The sequence below is a fragment of the Arachis hypogaea genome, chromosome 18 (genome assembly GCF_003086295.3).
Source record: "Arachis hypogaea cultivar Tifrunner chromosome 18, arahy.Tifrunner.gnm2.J5K5, whole genome shotgun sequence".
NCBI lineage: Eukaryota > Viridiplantae > Streptophyta > Magnoliopsida > Fabales > Fabaceae > Arachis > Arachis hypogaea.
Window position 1 is genome coordinate 131,535,821 of NC_092053.1, and position 17,616 is coordinate 131,553,436.

General features: G+C 40.0%; 1 non-coding gene across 1 annotated transcript; it reads left to right on the forward strand.

The window, feature by feature from the left end:
- The first annotated feature begins 13,870 nt into the window (after positions 1 to 13,870).
- Positions 13,871 to 13,977, forward strand: LOC112774879 (small nucleolar RNA R71). The gene has a single exon (XR_003189335.1). It is a non-coding gene; the product is annotated as a small nucleolar RNA R71 (small nucleolar RNA).
- The last annotated feature ends 3,639 nt before the right edge of the window (positions 13,978 to 17,616 follow it).

Genomic DNA, 17,616 nt, shown 5'->3' on the forward strand with positions numbered 1-17,616 from the left:
ACAAGCGATAAAGAAACATGAAAGCATTCAAGCCAAAAGTAACATATAGATGCATAGGATCAAGAGGCATAATGCATTAAGGTCAATGCACAACATCCATCAAGAAATTTCCTAATCAAAGAAAAGAATTCAAATCACATACTAGCCAAATCATGCAATTCAAAGAGATTTAGAGTGCTTGAAGGCAAGTCTTATTCACTTGGTATCCGCAAATGTACAACAAAGAAACTCAAAACCAAGTAGTAATATATAACCCCAATAACGAAATCCAACAATGAGTATAAACACAATGATGTTAAGATAACATCCTGTTTAGTACTCAGCAGCAATACACAGTAACTAAGATTAATAATCCAACACTTACAATGAAAAACAAAAATGAAACTAAATAAACAACTAACTAACTATCTAACTAGATAAAAAAATGGTTATAGGTGGTGTTTGGTAGTGTTGAATGATGATTGAGAGGTGGAAAGAAGAGAAGAGAGGAGAGAAGAAGGAAAAAAATAGAAAGAGGATAAGAAAAGAAGGTGTATAGAATAAGGCAATCCACGCGCACGTGTTCAGGCACGCGTAAGCGTGGATAGGTGAAATGGAATTGACGCAGGTCACGTGTACGTGTGGTGGGTTATTTAGAGAGGCGACGCGTATGCGTGAGTTACGCGTACGCGTGGGTAGGCTTGTGCAAAACGCACAATGCTAGCTCAAAATGCGCACAACTCTCAGGAAAATTTATGGAGTGTGAAATTTGGTATCCACGCGTACGCGTGGGTCATGCGTACGCGTGGATGATCGAAAATGCTTGAAGCACGCATACGCGTAGGTAACGCGTACATGTGGATGGTGCTCTGTTTTTCAAAATTACGCGTACGTGTGGATGGTGCTCTATTTTTCAAAATTTTTCTAAATTTTTGCACTAAACCAAGTATTCTAAACCTCCAAACAGCTACCAAAACACCATAAGACCTTATTCAACATACCATACTACTAATTCAACTCAACAAACTAAACAAAACATGAAATCAAACTAATTTCTACCAATATGTACAAAAGGAAAAAATGAAAAGATTTTACCATGGTGGGGTGTCTCCCACCTAGCACTTTTGTTTATTGTCCTTAAGTTGGACTTATGGGGAGCTCTCATCAAGGTGGCTTGTGCTTGAATCTATCCTTGAACATCCAACAATGCTTGGACTTCCAATAAGCTTCATTTTTCAAAATCAATACCTCCAAGCTTTGATGGAGTTCTTCACAAACCATGAGCTCCCAAAGTTGATCCACATCTTGTAATTCGGAATCCTATACTTTGTTTTCACACCCGTCTTCAAGTTGATCATCATTAATCCATCCGGGTGGCAAGCAAGAAGAATTCTCAATCAAACGGCCAAACATCATCCTAGAGCCATTCAATGTAGCGTGACTCCAACCTTTACAATTCAACCTTGATGGTCCAACCATGATGAGCCTAACATTATTTTTCCAACCACTACACATCTCCCTTTTGCTCTTATGGCCATAAATATTCCTAAGTTGACCATCTATCTCAAGCAAACCATATTCAAGGGGAATACTAAAGCTTAAGAGTAAGGGGTTTACACACTTGATTGAATGAGTGGATGGTGGTGGCTTGGGGGAAGGTGTTTCCAATGTCCTTGCAAGCTCTATCCCCTTGTTTTCTTCCTTGAAAACTTCCACCTCTTCACAAACTTCTTCAATTTCAATCCTTTGTTCACCAATTTCATCTAACTTTTCTCCATCACTCAAATCATAAATGGGAGGATGAGAGAAATCTACCTCCACATTGCTTTCTATCTCATCGGGAGAAGGTTCTTCAAGTTCAAAGGATTTACCACCAAGAAGGTTTGAGGCATGATCTTCATCACCAAGGGAACTCAATTCTTGCTTCATTCCCTCCAAGTCTTCATTCAAAACTTGTCTTGGAGGTTGTGCACATTCCTCCTTAACATCAAATTCAATCTTCTAGGAGGGGCTCTCTTCAACTCTAGGTTCCAATGGCGGTTTCGTATCTCCTAAGTCTTCAACCACTTCTTCCTTTTCTTTAATAATCGTAGGTTCCTCCAATTGTTCTAACACAAAGTGGCATTCCTCATTCTCTACCAGAGTTTCCAATCTCTCCTTCATGCTATGCTCTTCAATTGATTCTCCATATGTAGCTATGGGGGTTCCTTGAGTACTCAAGCATCGGGAGGCTAATCGGCTTACTACCTTGGTCAAGGTAGCCACAAATTCTAGTGTCTCCCTTTGTATTTCTCTTTGCCCTTGAAGTAGAAAAGTGAGAGAATCATCCATTGGTGCTTGGGGTGGATAGGAGGGTTCATTAATTTGGAGAAAGGGTTCATAATAGGAAGGTGGTTCTTCTTGGTAAGGGTATGGAGGTGGTGTATATTGAGGTGGTTCTTGGGAGTATTGATATTGTGGTGGTTCTGTATATATGGCTCAAAAGGTGGTTGGTATGATGGATATGGATTAGGGTCATATGGAGGTGCTTGGTAAAAAGGGGCTTGTGAGTATGGTTGGGGGCTATGTTGAGGATATGGCTCATAGGCATATGGTGGCGGTCCTTGATAGTCACAAGGAGGTTCACCATAGCCATTTGATTGGTATGCATCATAGAATGGCTCTTGTTCATAGTGCATTGGTGAAGGTTGTTGCCAAGAGGATTGATCACATGCACATGGCTCCTACCACCTTTGGTTGTCCCATCTTTGATGCATATCTTCATTGTAGCTCCCATTTCCTATAACATAGTTGTAGCCACACTCATAGCCAAAGTGAGAATTCATAGTAGCAAGCGAAAACAAAAAAAAAACTAATAACAAATAAAGAGAACAAACTCCTACAACTACCAAAAACTAACAAAGAAGCAAGATGCAAACATATTCACAATATTCACAAATATACAATAACCAATAACAAGGCACACAACTGCAATTCCCCAACAACGGTGCCATTTTGATGAACGGAAAATTATCGTGGTAAAGAATTTCACTAATGAAATCTCGTTGAAAGTATAGTTCTAAACCAACAAACAATTCCTTCAATCAAACATTTGGTTGTCACAAGTAACAAACCCCAATAAAAATAACCGAAGTATTCAAACCTCGGGTCGTTCTCCCTAGGAATTGCAATGAAGTGTTCTTGTTATTGGTTATGAAGTATGTTTTGGGGGTTTTTGAGATAGGAAACAAGAAATGTAAATGGCAAAGGAAATAGACTAACAACTAAGAAAACTCTTGGTAAGGTATGAGAACTAGAAGTCATATCCTTATTATCACCATCAATTGTGATGAGAATTGTCCATTGCTCCCACTTAGTTAACCTCTAACAATGAACGAAAGACAAGTGGATGAATTAACTTGATTCCACAAGTCCTAGCCAAATCATAATGAAAGACTAGCTTTAGTGGCATTCAAGTCAATTAGCAACTTCTAATTATCAATCAACAAATGATTTTGATAACTCAGAGTCACCAATTACTAAACTAAAGCCAAGAGAAGAAAGATCTAACCCATAAATAAAAGAAGCATTTCATCAAACACATAAAAGGCAATAAAGGTAAACAACATGAATTGCAAGAATGAAAGAGAGATCTAACTACAAAGGCAAGAGATCAACAATAGAAAACCAAAGCAATTATGAAACAACAAAGAAATCATGAATTGCATTGAAAGAAAAAGGGGATCTACAAAAGAATTCATAAACTACACCAATAATACAAAGGAACTACAAGAAAAGTAGAATGCTACAACTACAAGAGAATAATTAGAGATGCAAAAGGAAAATTAAGCAAGAGAAGAAGTAGATCTAGATCTAAACTAAGAACCCTAATTCTAGAGAGAAGAGAGAGCTTCTCTCTCTAGAAACTAACTAAAGCCTAATCTAAACTAGAAATAACTAGATTATGACTAAAGGTGTCTAATTGTGTTGATCCCCCTTCAATCACTGGGATAAATAGCATCAGAAGTGAGTTGGATTTGGGCCTGGGAAGCCCAGAAATTGCCCCTAGCAGATTCATTTTAAGTGGGTCACGTGTGCGCACCGACGCGTATGCGTCAGTCACGCGTACGCGTCGCCATGCAACCTCACATTCCATGCGTGCGCGTCTGCTGCGCGTGCACGTCAATTTCAGCATCCCAAATCCTTGATTTTCCATGAGTTCTCCACTTGCATGCTTTTCCTCTTCATCCCTTTGATCCATTCTCAGCCTTTCCAATCTGAATTCACTAACACACATATTAAGGCATCTAGTGGAATCAAAGATGAAGTAAATTTAGCTAATTAAGGCCCAAAAAGCATGTTTTCACACTTAAGTACAAATTAGGAGACAATCATGAAACCATGCCATTTCATTGAATAAATGTGGGTAAAAGGTGATAAAATCCTCTAAATTTAGCACAAGATAAACCCTAAAAATCGGGTTTATCAAACACAGCTTTTTAGAGTCTTGGCCGTGACCCTAAGCACTCTATTTTCCAGTATTATTACCGGATATATACATGCCACAGACACTTTAAATAGGTGAACGTTTTTAGATTGTGACTCAGCTTTGCTAGAGTCCCCAGATAGAGGTGTCCAGAGTTCTTAATCACACTCTTTTTGCTTTGGACCACGACTTTAACCGCTCAGTCTCAAGCTTTTCATTTGACACCTTCACGCCATAAGCACATAGTTAGGGACAGCTTTGTTTGAGCCGCTTAGGCCAGGATTTTATTCCTTTGAGCCCTCCTAACCACTGATGCTCAAAGCCTTGGGTCCTTTTATCCTTGTCTTTTGGTTTAAAGGGTTACTGGAATTTTCACTCTGCCCTCCTTTTCCTGCATTTTTGGGCGGTAATGGATTTTTCTGCTTTTTTTTCTTTTTCTTTTTGCTCACAAACTAAATTCACATAATGATGAATGTCAGAGATCACAAAGACTGATAGCTAAATATTGTACCTGAACAGAAGATTCAATGATGGTAACGGCTGTTGGAGGACCCTTTAGTTCTTTCTCAAACCATGACCATTGTGAATCACGGGAATGGATTCCATTTGATGTGTCTGGATGCTGCATAGCTTTGACAGCATTTAACTTGAACTCATCCTCATTAACTCTCAGGGTCATTTCCCCTTTTTGGACATCAATGAGAGTTTGTCCAGTTGCTAGGAAGGGTCTTCCTAGAATGAGAGTTGCACTGGGTACTTCTTCTAAAACTTCCTTTGTGTTGGAAGTCGGCACACATTTTAACAGTGGTGTTGAAATCCCTCTCTTGTATAGAGTATTGTTTATGATGGTGTAGTATTGTGCTTCCCGTTTTAACCTCTTTGCCTCCTTCTTATCTGTAGGGAGTGTTTCTGTTTTGAGGTAATTAATTATGGAAGTCATCCATCCTTGATCCAGACCTGTTATGGCTAGGACCTTTTCTTCTTCCGAGATTGATGGGTTCTGCAGCATCTCTTGGATGAGGCTTCTATTGTTGCCCCCTGGTTTGGTGCTGGCTAGTTTTGAGAGTGCATCAGCTCGAGCATTCTGTTCCCGAGTATGTGGCGGACCTCATATTTCCCGAGTTGTCCGAGTTGTTCCCTGGTTTTGTCCAAGTACTTTTTCATGGTGGGATCCTTGGCTTGGTAACTCCCTACTATTTGTGAGGTGGCTACTTGTGAGTCACTGAAGATGATAAGCTTTTGAGCTCCAACCTCCTTAGCCAACTTCAAACCAGCTAGTAGTGCCTCATACTCGGCTTGGTTGTTTGAGGCAGAGAACCCAAATTTGAGGGAAAGTTCGATTTGGGTTCCCTGGTCGCTTTCTATTATCATGCCTGTGCCACTTCCAGTTTTGTTTGAGGAACCGTCTACGTAGAGATTCCACTCTGTAGGGATTTTCGGGGTGTCCGTAAATTCTGCAAGGAAGTCGGCCAAATACTGTGACTTGATGGCTATCCGAGCATCATATTGAAGGTCAAATTCGGACAACTCGACTACCCATTGAAAGATTCTTTCTGCTAAATCTGTTTTCTGTAAAATGCCTTTTATGGGCTGGTTGGTCCGAACCCTGATGACGTGGGCTTGGAAATATGGGCGAAGTCGTCGAGATGTTAGTATGAGAGCATAAGCGAATTTTCCTATCTTTTGATAGTTCAGTTCAGACCCTTGTAATACTTTGCTAATGAAGTATATAGGTTGTTGTCCACTGTCGTCTTCTCGAACCAGTGCTGAGGCTATTGCCCGATTTCCCATTGCGAGGTACAATACAAGTGGTTCTCCTTCCCGAGGCCGAGTTAGAATAGGTGGTCGTCCCAGGAACCTTTTGAAATCCTGGAAGGCCTGCTCGCACTCTGTTGTCTATTCAAACCTCTTTCCCTTCCTTAGAGTGGCGTAGAAGGGGAGAAATCTTATTGCCGATCCAGCTAGAAATCTGGACAAGGCTGCCAATCTTCCATTGAGTTGTTGTACCTCTTTAACGCTGGTCGGACTCTTCATGTCGAGTATAGCCTGGCATTTATCCAGATTTTCTTCAATTCCTCTTTGTGTGAGCATAAAACCCAAGAATTTGCCGGCTTCTACTGTGAAGGTGCATTTTGCAGGGTTAAGTCGCATGCCATGCTTTCTTATAGTGTTGAATACTTGGGTGAGGTCGGACAGTAACGACTCTTCACTTTGTGTCTTTATTAACATGTCGTCCACATAAACTTCCATGACTTTCCCGATGTGGTCTGCGAAGACCTTATTCATTAATCTTTGACAAGTAGCTCCTGCGTTTTTGAGTCCAAACGGCATGACGATGTAGCAGTAGTTTGCTTTCGGGGTTAAAAATGAGGTTTTTTCTTGATCAGGTGGGTACATCGGGATTTGATTGTATCCTGAATATGCGTCCATAAACGAGAGGTATTTGTATTCGGAGGAGGCATCCACCAGAGCGTCGATACTTGGGAATGGATAAGGATCTTTTGGGCAGGCTTTGTTGAGATCAGTGTAGTCGGTGCACATCTGCCACTTTCCGTTTTATTTTTTCACCAAGACGACGTTAGCTAGCCATAGTGGGTACTTGGTGCACGAAATTGTGATGTCCAGGCTCGAACAATCCCTGGTAACGTGAGCAGTAACTTGGTACGCGTAATCGTGATTACACTTTGATTATGTAAAATCCATGGCTCTTTCTTTCCCTGGCAATGGCGCCAAGAACATGGTGCCAATACCATGGTTCACAACTTCGATACAACTAACCAGCAAGTGCACTGGGTCGTCCAAGTAATACCTTACGTGAGTAAGGGTCGAATCCCACGGAGATTGTCGGTATGAAGCAAGCTATTGTCACCTTGTAAATCTCAGTCAGGCGGATATAAATTGATAATGGAGTTTTCGAATATTAATGATAAAATAAGGATAGAGATACTTATGTAATTCATTGGTGAGAATTTCAGGTAAGCGTATAGAGATGCTTTCGTTTCTCTGAACCTCTGCTTTCCTGATGCCTTCATCCAATCAGTCTTACTCCTTTCCATGGCTGGCTATGTGTAATGCATCACCACTGTCAATGGCTACTTTCGGTCATCTCTCGGGAAAATGATCCAGTACCCTGTCACGGCACGGCTAATCGTCTGGAGGCATCACCTTTGTCAATGGTTGCATCATGTCCTCGCAGTGAAAACTATGCATACGTGCTCTGTCACAGCACGGCTAATCACTGGTTAGTTCCCGCTCCTACTGGAATAGAATCCCTTGATTCTTTTGCGTCTGTCACTAACGCTCAGCACTCGCGAGTTTGAAGCTCGTCACAGTCATTCGATCATCGGATCCTACTCGGAATACCACAGACAAGGTTTAGACTTTCTGGACCCTCAGGAATGCCGCCATCATTATAGCTTGCACCACGAAGATTCTGATTAGGAGATCTAAGAGATATTCATTCTAGCTTGTTGCATGTAGAACGGAAGTGTTTGTCAGGCACGCGTTCATAAGGGAGAATGATGATGAGCGTCACATAATCATCACCTTTCTCATGTTCTTGGGTACGAATGGATATCTTAGAAGCAGAATAAGTTGAATTGAATAGAAAACAGTAGTACTTTGCATTAATCTTTGAGGGACAGCAGAGCTCCACACCTTAATCTATGGAGTGTAGAAACTCTACCGTTGAAAATACATAAGTGAAAGGTTCAGGCATGGCCGAGATGGCCAGCCCTCCTGATCTAAGAACAATGCGTCAAAAGATGGGTCAAAAGACTAATTCCCAGATGTCTAATACAATAGTAAAATGTCCTATTTATAGTAAACTAGCTACTAGGGTTTACATGAGTAAGTAATTAATACATAAATCCACTTCCGGGGCCCACTTGGTGTGTGCTTGGGCTGAGCTTTAGCTTTCCACGTGCAGAGGCCATTTGTGGAGTTGAACGCCAGTTTTTATGCCATTTCTGGCGTTCAACTCTGGTTTTTGATCCATTCCTGGCGCTGGACGCCAGATTTGGGCAGAGGGCTGGCGTTGAACGCCAGTTTACATCGTCTATCCGCGAGCAAAGTATGGACTATTATATATTGCTGGAAAGCCCTGGATGTCTACTTTCCAACGCAATTGGAAGCGTGCCGTTTTGAGTTCTTTAACTCCAGAAAATTCACTTTGAGTGCAGGGAGGTCAGAATCCAACAGCATCAACAGTCCATCTTCATCCTCTGAATCTGATTTCTGCTCAATTCCCTCAATTTCAGCCAGAAAATACCTGAAATCACAGAAAAACACACAAACTCATAGTAAAGTCCAGAAATGTGAATTTAACATAAAAACTAATGAAAACATCCCTAGAAGTGACTAAATCCTACTAAAAACACACTAAAAACAATGCCAAAAAGCGTATAAATTATCCGCTCATCACAACACCAAACTTAAATTGTTGCTTGTCCCCAAGCAACTAAAAATCAATTAGGATAAAAAGAAGAGAATATACTATAAATTCCAAACTATCAATGAAACATAGCTAAAATTATATGAGCGGGACTTATAGCTTTTTGCCTCTTGAATAGTTTTGGCATCTCACTCTATCCATTGAAGTTCAGAATGATTGACTTCTATAGGAACTCAGAGTTCAGATAGTGTTATTGATTCTCCTAGTTCAGTATGATGATTCTTGAACACAGCTTTTTATGAGTCTTGGCCGTGGCCCTAAGCACTTTGTTTTCCAGTATTACCACCGGATACATAAATGCCACAGACACATAACTGGGTGAACCTTTTCAGATTGTGACTCAGCTTTGCTAAAGTCCCCAATTAGAGGTGTCCAGGGTTCTTAAGCACACTCTTTTTTTGCTTTGGACCTTGACTTTAACCGCTCAGTCTCAAGTTTTCACTTGACACCTACACGCCACAAGCACATGGTTAGGGACAGCTTGGTTTAGCCGCTTAGACCAGGATTTTATTCCTTTTTGGCCCTCCTATCCACTGATGCTCAAAGCCTTGGGATCCTTTTTATTGCCCTTGCCTTTTGGTTTTAAGGGTTATTGGCTTTTTGCTCTTGCCTCTTGGTTTTAAGAGCTTTGGCTTTTTCTGCTTGCTTTTTTTTCTTTCTATTTTTTTTTCGCTATTTTTTTTTTCTGCAAGCTTTATTCTTTGCTGCTTTTTCTTGCTTCAAGAATCATTTTTATGATTTTTCAGATTATCAAATAACATGTCTCCTTGTCATCATTCTTTCAAGAGTCAACATATTTAACATTCATAAACAACAACTTCAAAAGACATATGCACTGTTCAAGCATACATTCAGAAAACAAAAAGCATTGTCACCACATCAATATAATTAAGCTAAGTTCAAGGATAAATTCGAAACTCATGTACTTCTTGTTCTTTTGAATTAAAACATTTTTCATTTAAGAGAGGTGATGGATTCATAGGACATTTATAACTTTAAGACATAGTTACTAACTACTAATGATCATGTAATAAAGACACAAACATAGATAGGCACACAACATATAAAAAAAAACAGAAGAAATATGAACAAGGAATGAATCCACCTTAGTGATGGTGGCGTTTCCTTCTTGAGGATCCAATGATATCCTTGAGATCTTCTATGTCTCTTCCTTGTCTTTGTTGCTCCTCTCTCATTGCTTTTTGATCTTCTCTTATTTCATGAAGGAATATGGAGTGTTGTTGATGTTCCACCCTTAGTTATCCCATATTGGAACTTAACTCTTCTAGGGAGGTGTTGATGTTCTCCCAAAAGTTCTGTGGAGGAAAGTGCATTTGAGGCATCTCCGGGATCTCATGGTGATGAGCTCCATACGCCTCTTGAGCTCCATGAATGAGCTCTCTTGCTTGCTCCATCCGATTCTTAGTGATGGGATTTCCTTCCTCAATGGAAGTGTCACCTTCTATGAAAGCTCCAGCTGTGTAACATAGATGGCAAATTAGATGAGGAAAAGCTAGCCTTGACCCAAGAGAGGGCTTGTTGGCTATTTTGTAGAGTTCATTGGAGATGACTTCATGAACTTCTACTTTCTCTCCACTCATGATGCTATGAATCATGATAGCCCGATCCACAGTAACTTCGGATCGGTTGCTAGTGGGGATGATGGAGCATTGGATGAATTCCAACCATCCTCTAGCTACAGGCTTGAGATCCAGTCTTCTTAGTTGAACTGGCTTGCCTTTGGAGTCAATCTTCCATTGAGCTCCTTCCACACATATGTCCATAAGGACTTGGTCCAACCTTTGATCAAAGTTGACCCTTCTTGTGTAGGGGCGTGCGTTGTCCTCTATATTTGGCAAGTTGAACGCCAACCTCACATTTTCCGGACTAAAATCTAAGTAATTCCCCGAACCATTGTAACATAGTTCTTTGGATCCGGGTTCTTACTTTGATCATGGTTCTTAGTGATCCATGCATTGGCATAGAACTCTTGAACCATTAAGATACCGACTTGTTGGATGGGTTTTGTTAGAACTTCCCAACCTCTTCTTTGAATCTCATGTCGGATCTCCGGATACTCATTTCTTTTGAGTTAGAAAGGGACCTCGGGGATCACCTTCTTCTTGGACACAACATCATAGAAGTGGTCTTGATGGGCTTTAGAGATGAACCTTTCTATCTCCCATGACTCGGATGTGGAAGCTTTTGTCTTCCCTTTCCCTCTTCTAGAGGATTCTCCGGTCTTAGGTGCCATTAATGGTAATGAAAAAACAAAAAGCTTATGCTTTTACCACACCAAACTTAGAATATTGCTCACCCTCGAGCAATAAAAGAAAGAAAAGATGAAGAAGAAGAAGAAATATGGAGAGGTAGAGGGAGATTAGTTTCGGTCAAAAAGAGAAGAGAGGGTTGTGGTGTGTGAATCTGGTGAAGAATGGAGGGCTTTATATAGGGAAGGGAGGGGGGTTAAGGTTCGGCCATATGGGTGGGTTTGGGTGGGAAATTGGTTTTGAATTTTGAAGGTGGGTGGAGCTTATGATGTAGGTTTATAGGGAAGAGTGGGTGGATGTGAGTGGTGAGGGTTAATAGGGAAGAGTGATGGAGGTGATAGGTGAAGGGTTTTTGGGGAAGAGTGTTTATGGGGTTGTGTGAAAGAGGGGTGAGAAGAAGTGAGTGGAGGTAGGTGGATATCCTGTGGGGTCCACAGATCCTGAGATGATCCTGTGGGGTCCACAGATCCTTAGGTGTTCAAGGATTTACAACCTTGCACCAAATTAGGCATGTAAAATGCCTTAGCAGACAACTCTGGGCGTTCAGCGCCAGGTTGGTGCCCATTTTAGGCGTTCAGCGCCCATTTGCTAGCCATTTCTGGCGTTGAACGCCAGAACCATGCATGTTCTGGGCGTTCAGCGCCAGTTTTCCTCCAGGGTGCAGTTCTGGCGTCCAGCGCCAGATTGGTGCCCATTTTGGGCGTTCAGCGCCCAGAAGCTGCCCATTTCGGGCGTTCAGCGCCCAAAAGCTGCCCATTTTGAGCGTTCAGCGCCAGAACCATGCTCTGTTCTGGCGCTGAACGCCAGACAGATGCTCCTCCAGGGTGTGATTTTTCTTCTGCTGTTTTTTATTCCGTTTTTGAATTTTTTTTGTTTATTTTGTGACTCCACATGATCATGAACCTATAAAGACATATAACCAATAAAAATATAATTAGATAAACATTGGGTTGCCTCCCAACAAGCACTTCTTTAATGTCAATAGCTTGACAGTGGGCTCTCATGGAGCCTCACAGATGTTCAGAGCTTTGTTGAGACTCCCCAACACCAAACTTAGAGTTTGGATATGGGAGTTCAACACCAAACTTAGAGTTTGGTTGTGGCCTCCCAACACCAAACTTAGAGTTTGACTGTGGGGGCTCTATTTGACTCTGTTTAGAGAGAAGCTTTTCATGCTTCCTCTCCATGGGTGCAGAGAGAGATCCTTGAGTTTTAAACACAAGGTTGTCCTCATTCAGTTGAAGGACTAATTCTCCTCTGTCCACATCAATCACAGCTCTTGCTGTGGCTAGGAATGGTCTTCCAAGGATGATGGATTCATCCTCATACTTCCCAGTATCTAGGATTATGAAATCAGCAGGGATGTAAAGGCCTTCAACCTTTATTAACATGTCCTCTACTTGTCCATAAGCCTGTTTTCGTGAGTTGTCTGCCATCTCTAATGAGATTCTAGCAGCTTGTACCTCAAATATTCCAAGTTTCTCCATTACAGAGAGTGGCATGAGGTTTATCCCTGACCCAAGGTCACATAGAGCCTTCTCAAAGGTCATGGTGCCTATGGTACAAGGTATGAGGAACTTTCCTGGATCCTCTTCCTTCTGAGGTAACCTCAGTAATTCCAATGCATTTAGTTCATTAGTGAACAGGGGAGGTTCATCTCCCCAAGTCATTTTACCAAATAAGTTGGTATTCAGCTTCATGATTGCACCAAGGAACTTGGCAACTTGCTCTTCAGTGACATCCTCATTCTCTTCAGAGGAGAAATACTCATCAGAGCTCATGAAGGGTGTAAGGAGATTCAAAGGAATCTCTATGGTCTCTAGATGAGCCTTAGAGTCCTTTGGTTCCTCATAGGGAAACTCTTTATTGATCACTGGACGTCCCAGGAGGTCTTCCTCCTTGGGATTCACGTCCTCTCCTTCCTCTCCAGGTTCGGCCGTGTTGACTATGTCAATGGCCTTGCATTCTCCTTTTGGATTTTCTTCTGTATTGCTTGGGAGAGTACTAGGAGGGATTTCTGTGATCCTTTTACTCAGCTGGCCCACTTGTGCTTCCAAATTTCGAATGGAAGACCTTGTTTCATTCATGAAACTCAGAGTGGCCTTAGATAGATCAGAGACTAAATTTGATAAATTAGAAGTATTTTGTTCAGAGTTCTCTGTCTGTTGCTGAGTGGATGATGGAAAAGGTTTATTATTATTAAACATGTTTCTTCCACCATTATTAAAGCCTTGTTGAGGCTTTTGTTGATCCTTCCATGAGAAATTTGGATGATTTCTCCATGATGAGTTATAGGTGTTTCCATAAGGTTCACCTAAATAATTTACCTCTGCTATTGCAGGGTTCTCAGGACCATAGGCCTCTTCTTCAGAAGGCGCCTCTTGAGTACTGTTGGATGTAGCTTGCAATCCATTCAGACTCTGGGAAATCATATTGACCTGTTGTGTCAATAATTTGTTCTGAGCCAATATGGCATTCAGAGTATCAATCTCAAGAACTCCCTTCCTTTGAGGCGTCCCATTATTCACAGGATTCCTCTCAGAAGTGTACATGAACTGGTTATTAGCAACCATGTCAATGAGTTCTTGAGCTTCTGCAGGCGTTTTCTTTAGGTGTATGGATCCACCTGCAGAAGTATCCAATGACATTTTAGCCAAGTCAGACAGACCATCATAGAAGATATCCAGGATAGTCCATTCTGAAAGCATGTCAGTAGGACACTTTTTGGTCAGTCCTTTGTATCTCTCCCAAGCTTCATAGAGGGATTCACCTTCTTTCTGTCTGAAAGTCTGAACATCCACTCTAATCTTACTCAGCTTTTGAGGAGGAAAGAACTTGGCTAAGAAAGCCTTGACCAGCTTATCCCATGAGTTTAGGCTATCCTTAGGTTGAGAGTCCAACCATAGTCTAGCTCTGTCTCTTACAGCAAAAGGGAAAAGCATGAGCCTGTAGACTTCAGGATCTACTCCATTAGTCTTTACAGTATCACATATCTGCAAGAATTTAGTTAAGAACTGAAAAGGATCTTCAGATGGAAGTCCATGAAACTTGCAGTTTTGTTGCATCAGAGAAACTAGCTGAGGTTTCAGCTCAAAATTGTTTGCTCCAATGGTAGGGATGGAGATGCTTCTTCCATGTAAATTGGAATTTGGTGCAGTAAAGTCACCAAGCATTCTCCTTGCATTATCATTATTTTCGGCTGCCATCTCCTTTACTTGTTCGAAATTATCAATCAAGTTGTCTCTGGATTGTTGTAATTTAGCTTCTCTTAGTTTCTTCTTCAGAGTCCTTTCAGGTTCTGGATCAGCTTTAACAAGAATGCCTTTTTCCTTGTTTCTGCTCATAAGAAAGAGAAGAAAACAAGAAAAGAAGAGGAATCCTCTATGTCACAGTAAAGAGGTTCCTTATTGTTAGTAGAAGAAAAGAAGAAGAGAAAAAATCTGAACTCAGAAAGAGAGAGAGAGGGTACGGATTTTTGGTGGGTGAGGGAGAGATGTTAGTAGATGAATAAATAAATAGAAGGAGATGAGAGAGAGAGAGAATTTTCGAAAACAATTTTTGAAAAAGAGTTAGTGATTTTCGAAAACAGTTTTTGAAAAAGGTTAGTAATTTTCGAAAATTAAAAATTAAAAATTAAAATAATTAATTAATTAAAAAGAAATTTTTGAAAAAGAGGGAGATATTTTCAAAAATTAGAGAGAGAGAGAGTTAGTTAGGTAGTTTTGAAAAAGATAAGAAACAAACAAAAAGTTAGTTAGTTAGTTGAAACAAATTTTGAAAATCAACTTTGAAAAGATAAGAAGATAAGAAGTTAGAAAAGATATTTTTGAAATCAAATTTTTGAAAAAGATAAGATGAAAAGATATTTTTGAAAAGATATGATTGAAATTAATTTTGAAAAAGAATTGATTTTTAAAATCACAATTAATGACTTGATTCACAAGAAATCATAAAATATGATTCTAGAACTTAAAGTTTGAATCTTTCTTAACAAGCAAGTAACAAACTTCAAATTTTTGAATCAAAACATTAATTGGTGATGTTATTTTCGAAAATTATGTGATAAAGATAAGAAAAATATTTTTGAAAAATATTTTTAGAATTTTCGAAAATAACTAAGAAATTTGAAAAAGATTTGATTTTTGAAAAAGATTTTGAAAAAGATAAGATTCTCAAATTGAAAATTTGATTTGACTCATAAGAAACAACTAAATTTTAAAAATTTTTGAAAAAGTCAACTCAAATTTTCGAATTTGATGAGAGAAAAGGGAAAGATATTTTTTTTATTTTTGAATTTTTATGAAAAACATGAAAATGATGCAATGCATGAAATTTTTATATCAAAACAATGAATGCATGCAAGAATGCTATGAATGTCAAGATGAACACCAAGAACACTATGAAGATCATGATGAACATCAAGAACACATTTTTGAAAAATTTTTAATGCAAAGAAAATATGCAAGACACCAAACTTAGAAATCTTTAATGCTTAGGCACTAAGAATTCAAGAATGCATATGAAAAACACCATACAACACAAAACAAAAAATCATCAAGATCAAACAAGAAGACTTACCAAGAACAACTTGAAGATCATGAAGAACACTATGAATGCATGAAATTTTCGAAAAATGCAAGATGCATATGCAATTGACACCAAACTTATGATGTGACTCAAGACTCAAACAAGAAACACAAAAATATTTTTTATTTTTATGATTTTCTAATTTTTTTGGATTTTTTTCGAAAATTAATATGTAAAAAGGAAAACAAGGATTCCAAAATTTTTAATATGAATTCCAGGAATCTTGCATTCTTAGTCTAAAGCTTCAGTCCAGGAATTAGACATGGCTCACTAGCCAGCCAAGCTTTTAATGAAAGCTCTGGTCCAAAACACTAGACATGGCCAATGGCCAGCCAAGCTTCAGCAGGTGATTCTGGATCAGCAGCAGGTGGATGAGCAACAACTAGCTTGCTCTTGATAGCACATTGCAAGCCTCAGTCCAAATGAATTTAGACATGGCTTTACAGCCAGCCAGGCTTCACATGCTTCATGAAACACTAGAATTCATTCTTAAAAATTTTGAATAAATTTTTGAAAACATTTTTATTTTTTCGAAAACAGATGAGAAATTTTTGAAAATATTTTTGAAAAATTTTTGAAAAGAAAACGAAAAGAAAGTTACCCGATCTGAGCAACAAGATGAGCCGTCATTTGTCCAAACTCAAACAATCCCCGCCAATGGCGCCATAAAGTTGGTGCACGAAATTGTGATGTCCAGGCTCGAACAATCCCTGGTAACGTGAGCAGTAACTTGGTACGCGTAATCGTGATTACACTTTGATTATGTAAAATCCATGGCTCTTTCTTTCCCTGGCAATGGCGCCAAGAACATGGTGCCAATACCATGGTTTACAACTTCGATACAACTAACCAGCAAGTGCACTGGGTCGTCCAAGTAATACCTTACGTGAGTAAGGGTCGAATCCCACGGAGATTGTCGGTATGAAGCAAGCTATGGTCACCTTGTAAATCTCAGTCAGGCGGATATAAATTGATAATGGAGTTTTCGAATATTAATGATAAAATAAGGATAGAGATACTTATGTAATTCATTGGTGAGAATTTTAGATAAGCGTATAGAGATGCTTTCGTTTCTCTGAACCTCTGCTTTCCTGCTGCCTTCATCCAATCAGTCTTACTCCTTTCCATGGCTGGCTGTGTGTAATGCATCACCACTGTCAATGGCTACTTTCGGTCATCTCTCGGGAAAATGATCCAGTACCCTGTCACGGCATGGCTAATCGTCTGGAGGCATCACCTTTGTCAATGGTTGCATCATGTCCTCGCAGTGAAAACTATGCATACGTGCTCTGTCACAGCACGGCTAATCACTGGTTGGTTCCCGCTCCTACTGGAATAGAATCCCTTGATTCTTTTGCGTCTGTCACTAACGCCCAGCACTCGCGAGTTTGAAGCTCGTCACAGTCATTCGATCATCGGATCCTACTCGGAATACCACAGACAAGGTTTAGACTTTCCGAACCCTCATGAATGCCGCCATCATTCTAGCTTGCACCACGAAGATTCTGATTAGGAGATCTAAGAGATATTCATTCTAGCTTGTTGCATGTAGAACGGAAGTGTTTGTCAGGCACGCGTTCATAAGGGAGAATGATGATGAGCGTCACATAATCATCACCTTCCTCATGTTCTTGGGTACGAATGGATATCTTAGAAGCAGAATAAGTTGAATTGAATAGAAAACAGTAGTACTTTGCATTAATCTTTGAGGGACAGCAGAGCTCCACACCTTAATCTATGGAGTGTAGAAACTCTACCGTTGAAAATACATAAGTGAAAGGTTCAGGCATGGCCGAGATGGCCAGCCCTCCTGATCTAAGAACAATGCGTCAAAAGATGGGTCAAAAGACTAATTCCCAGAT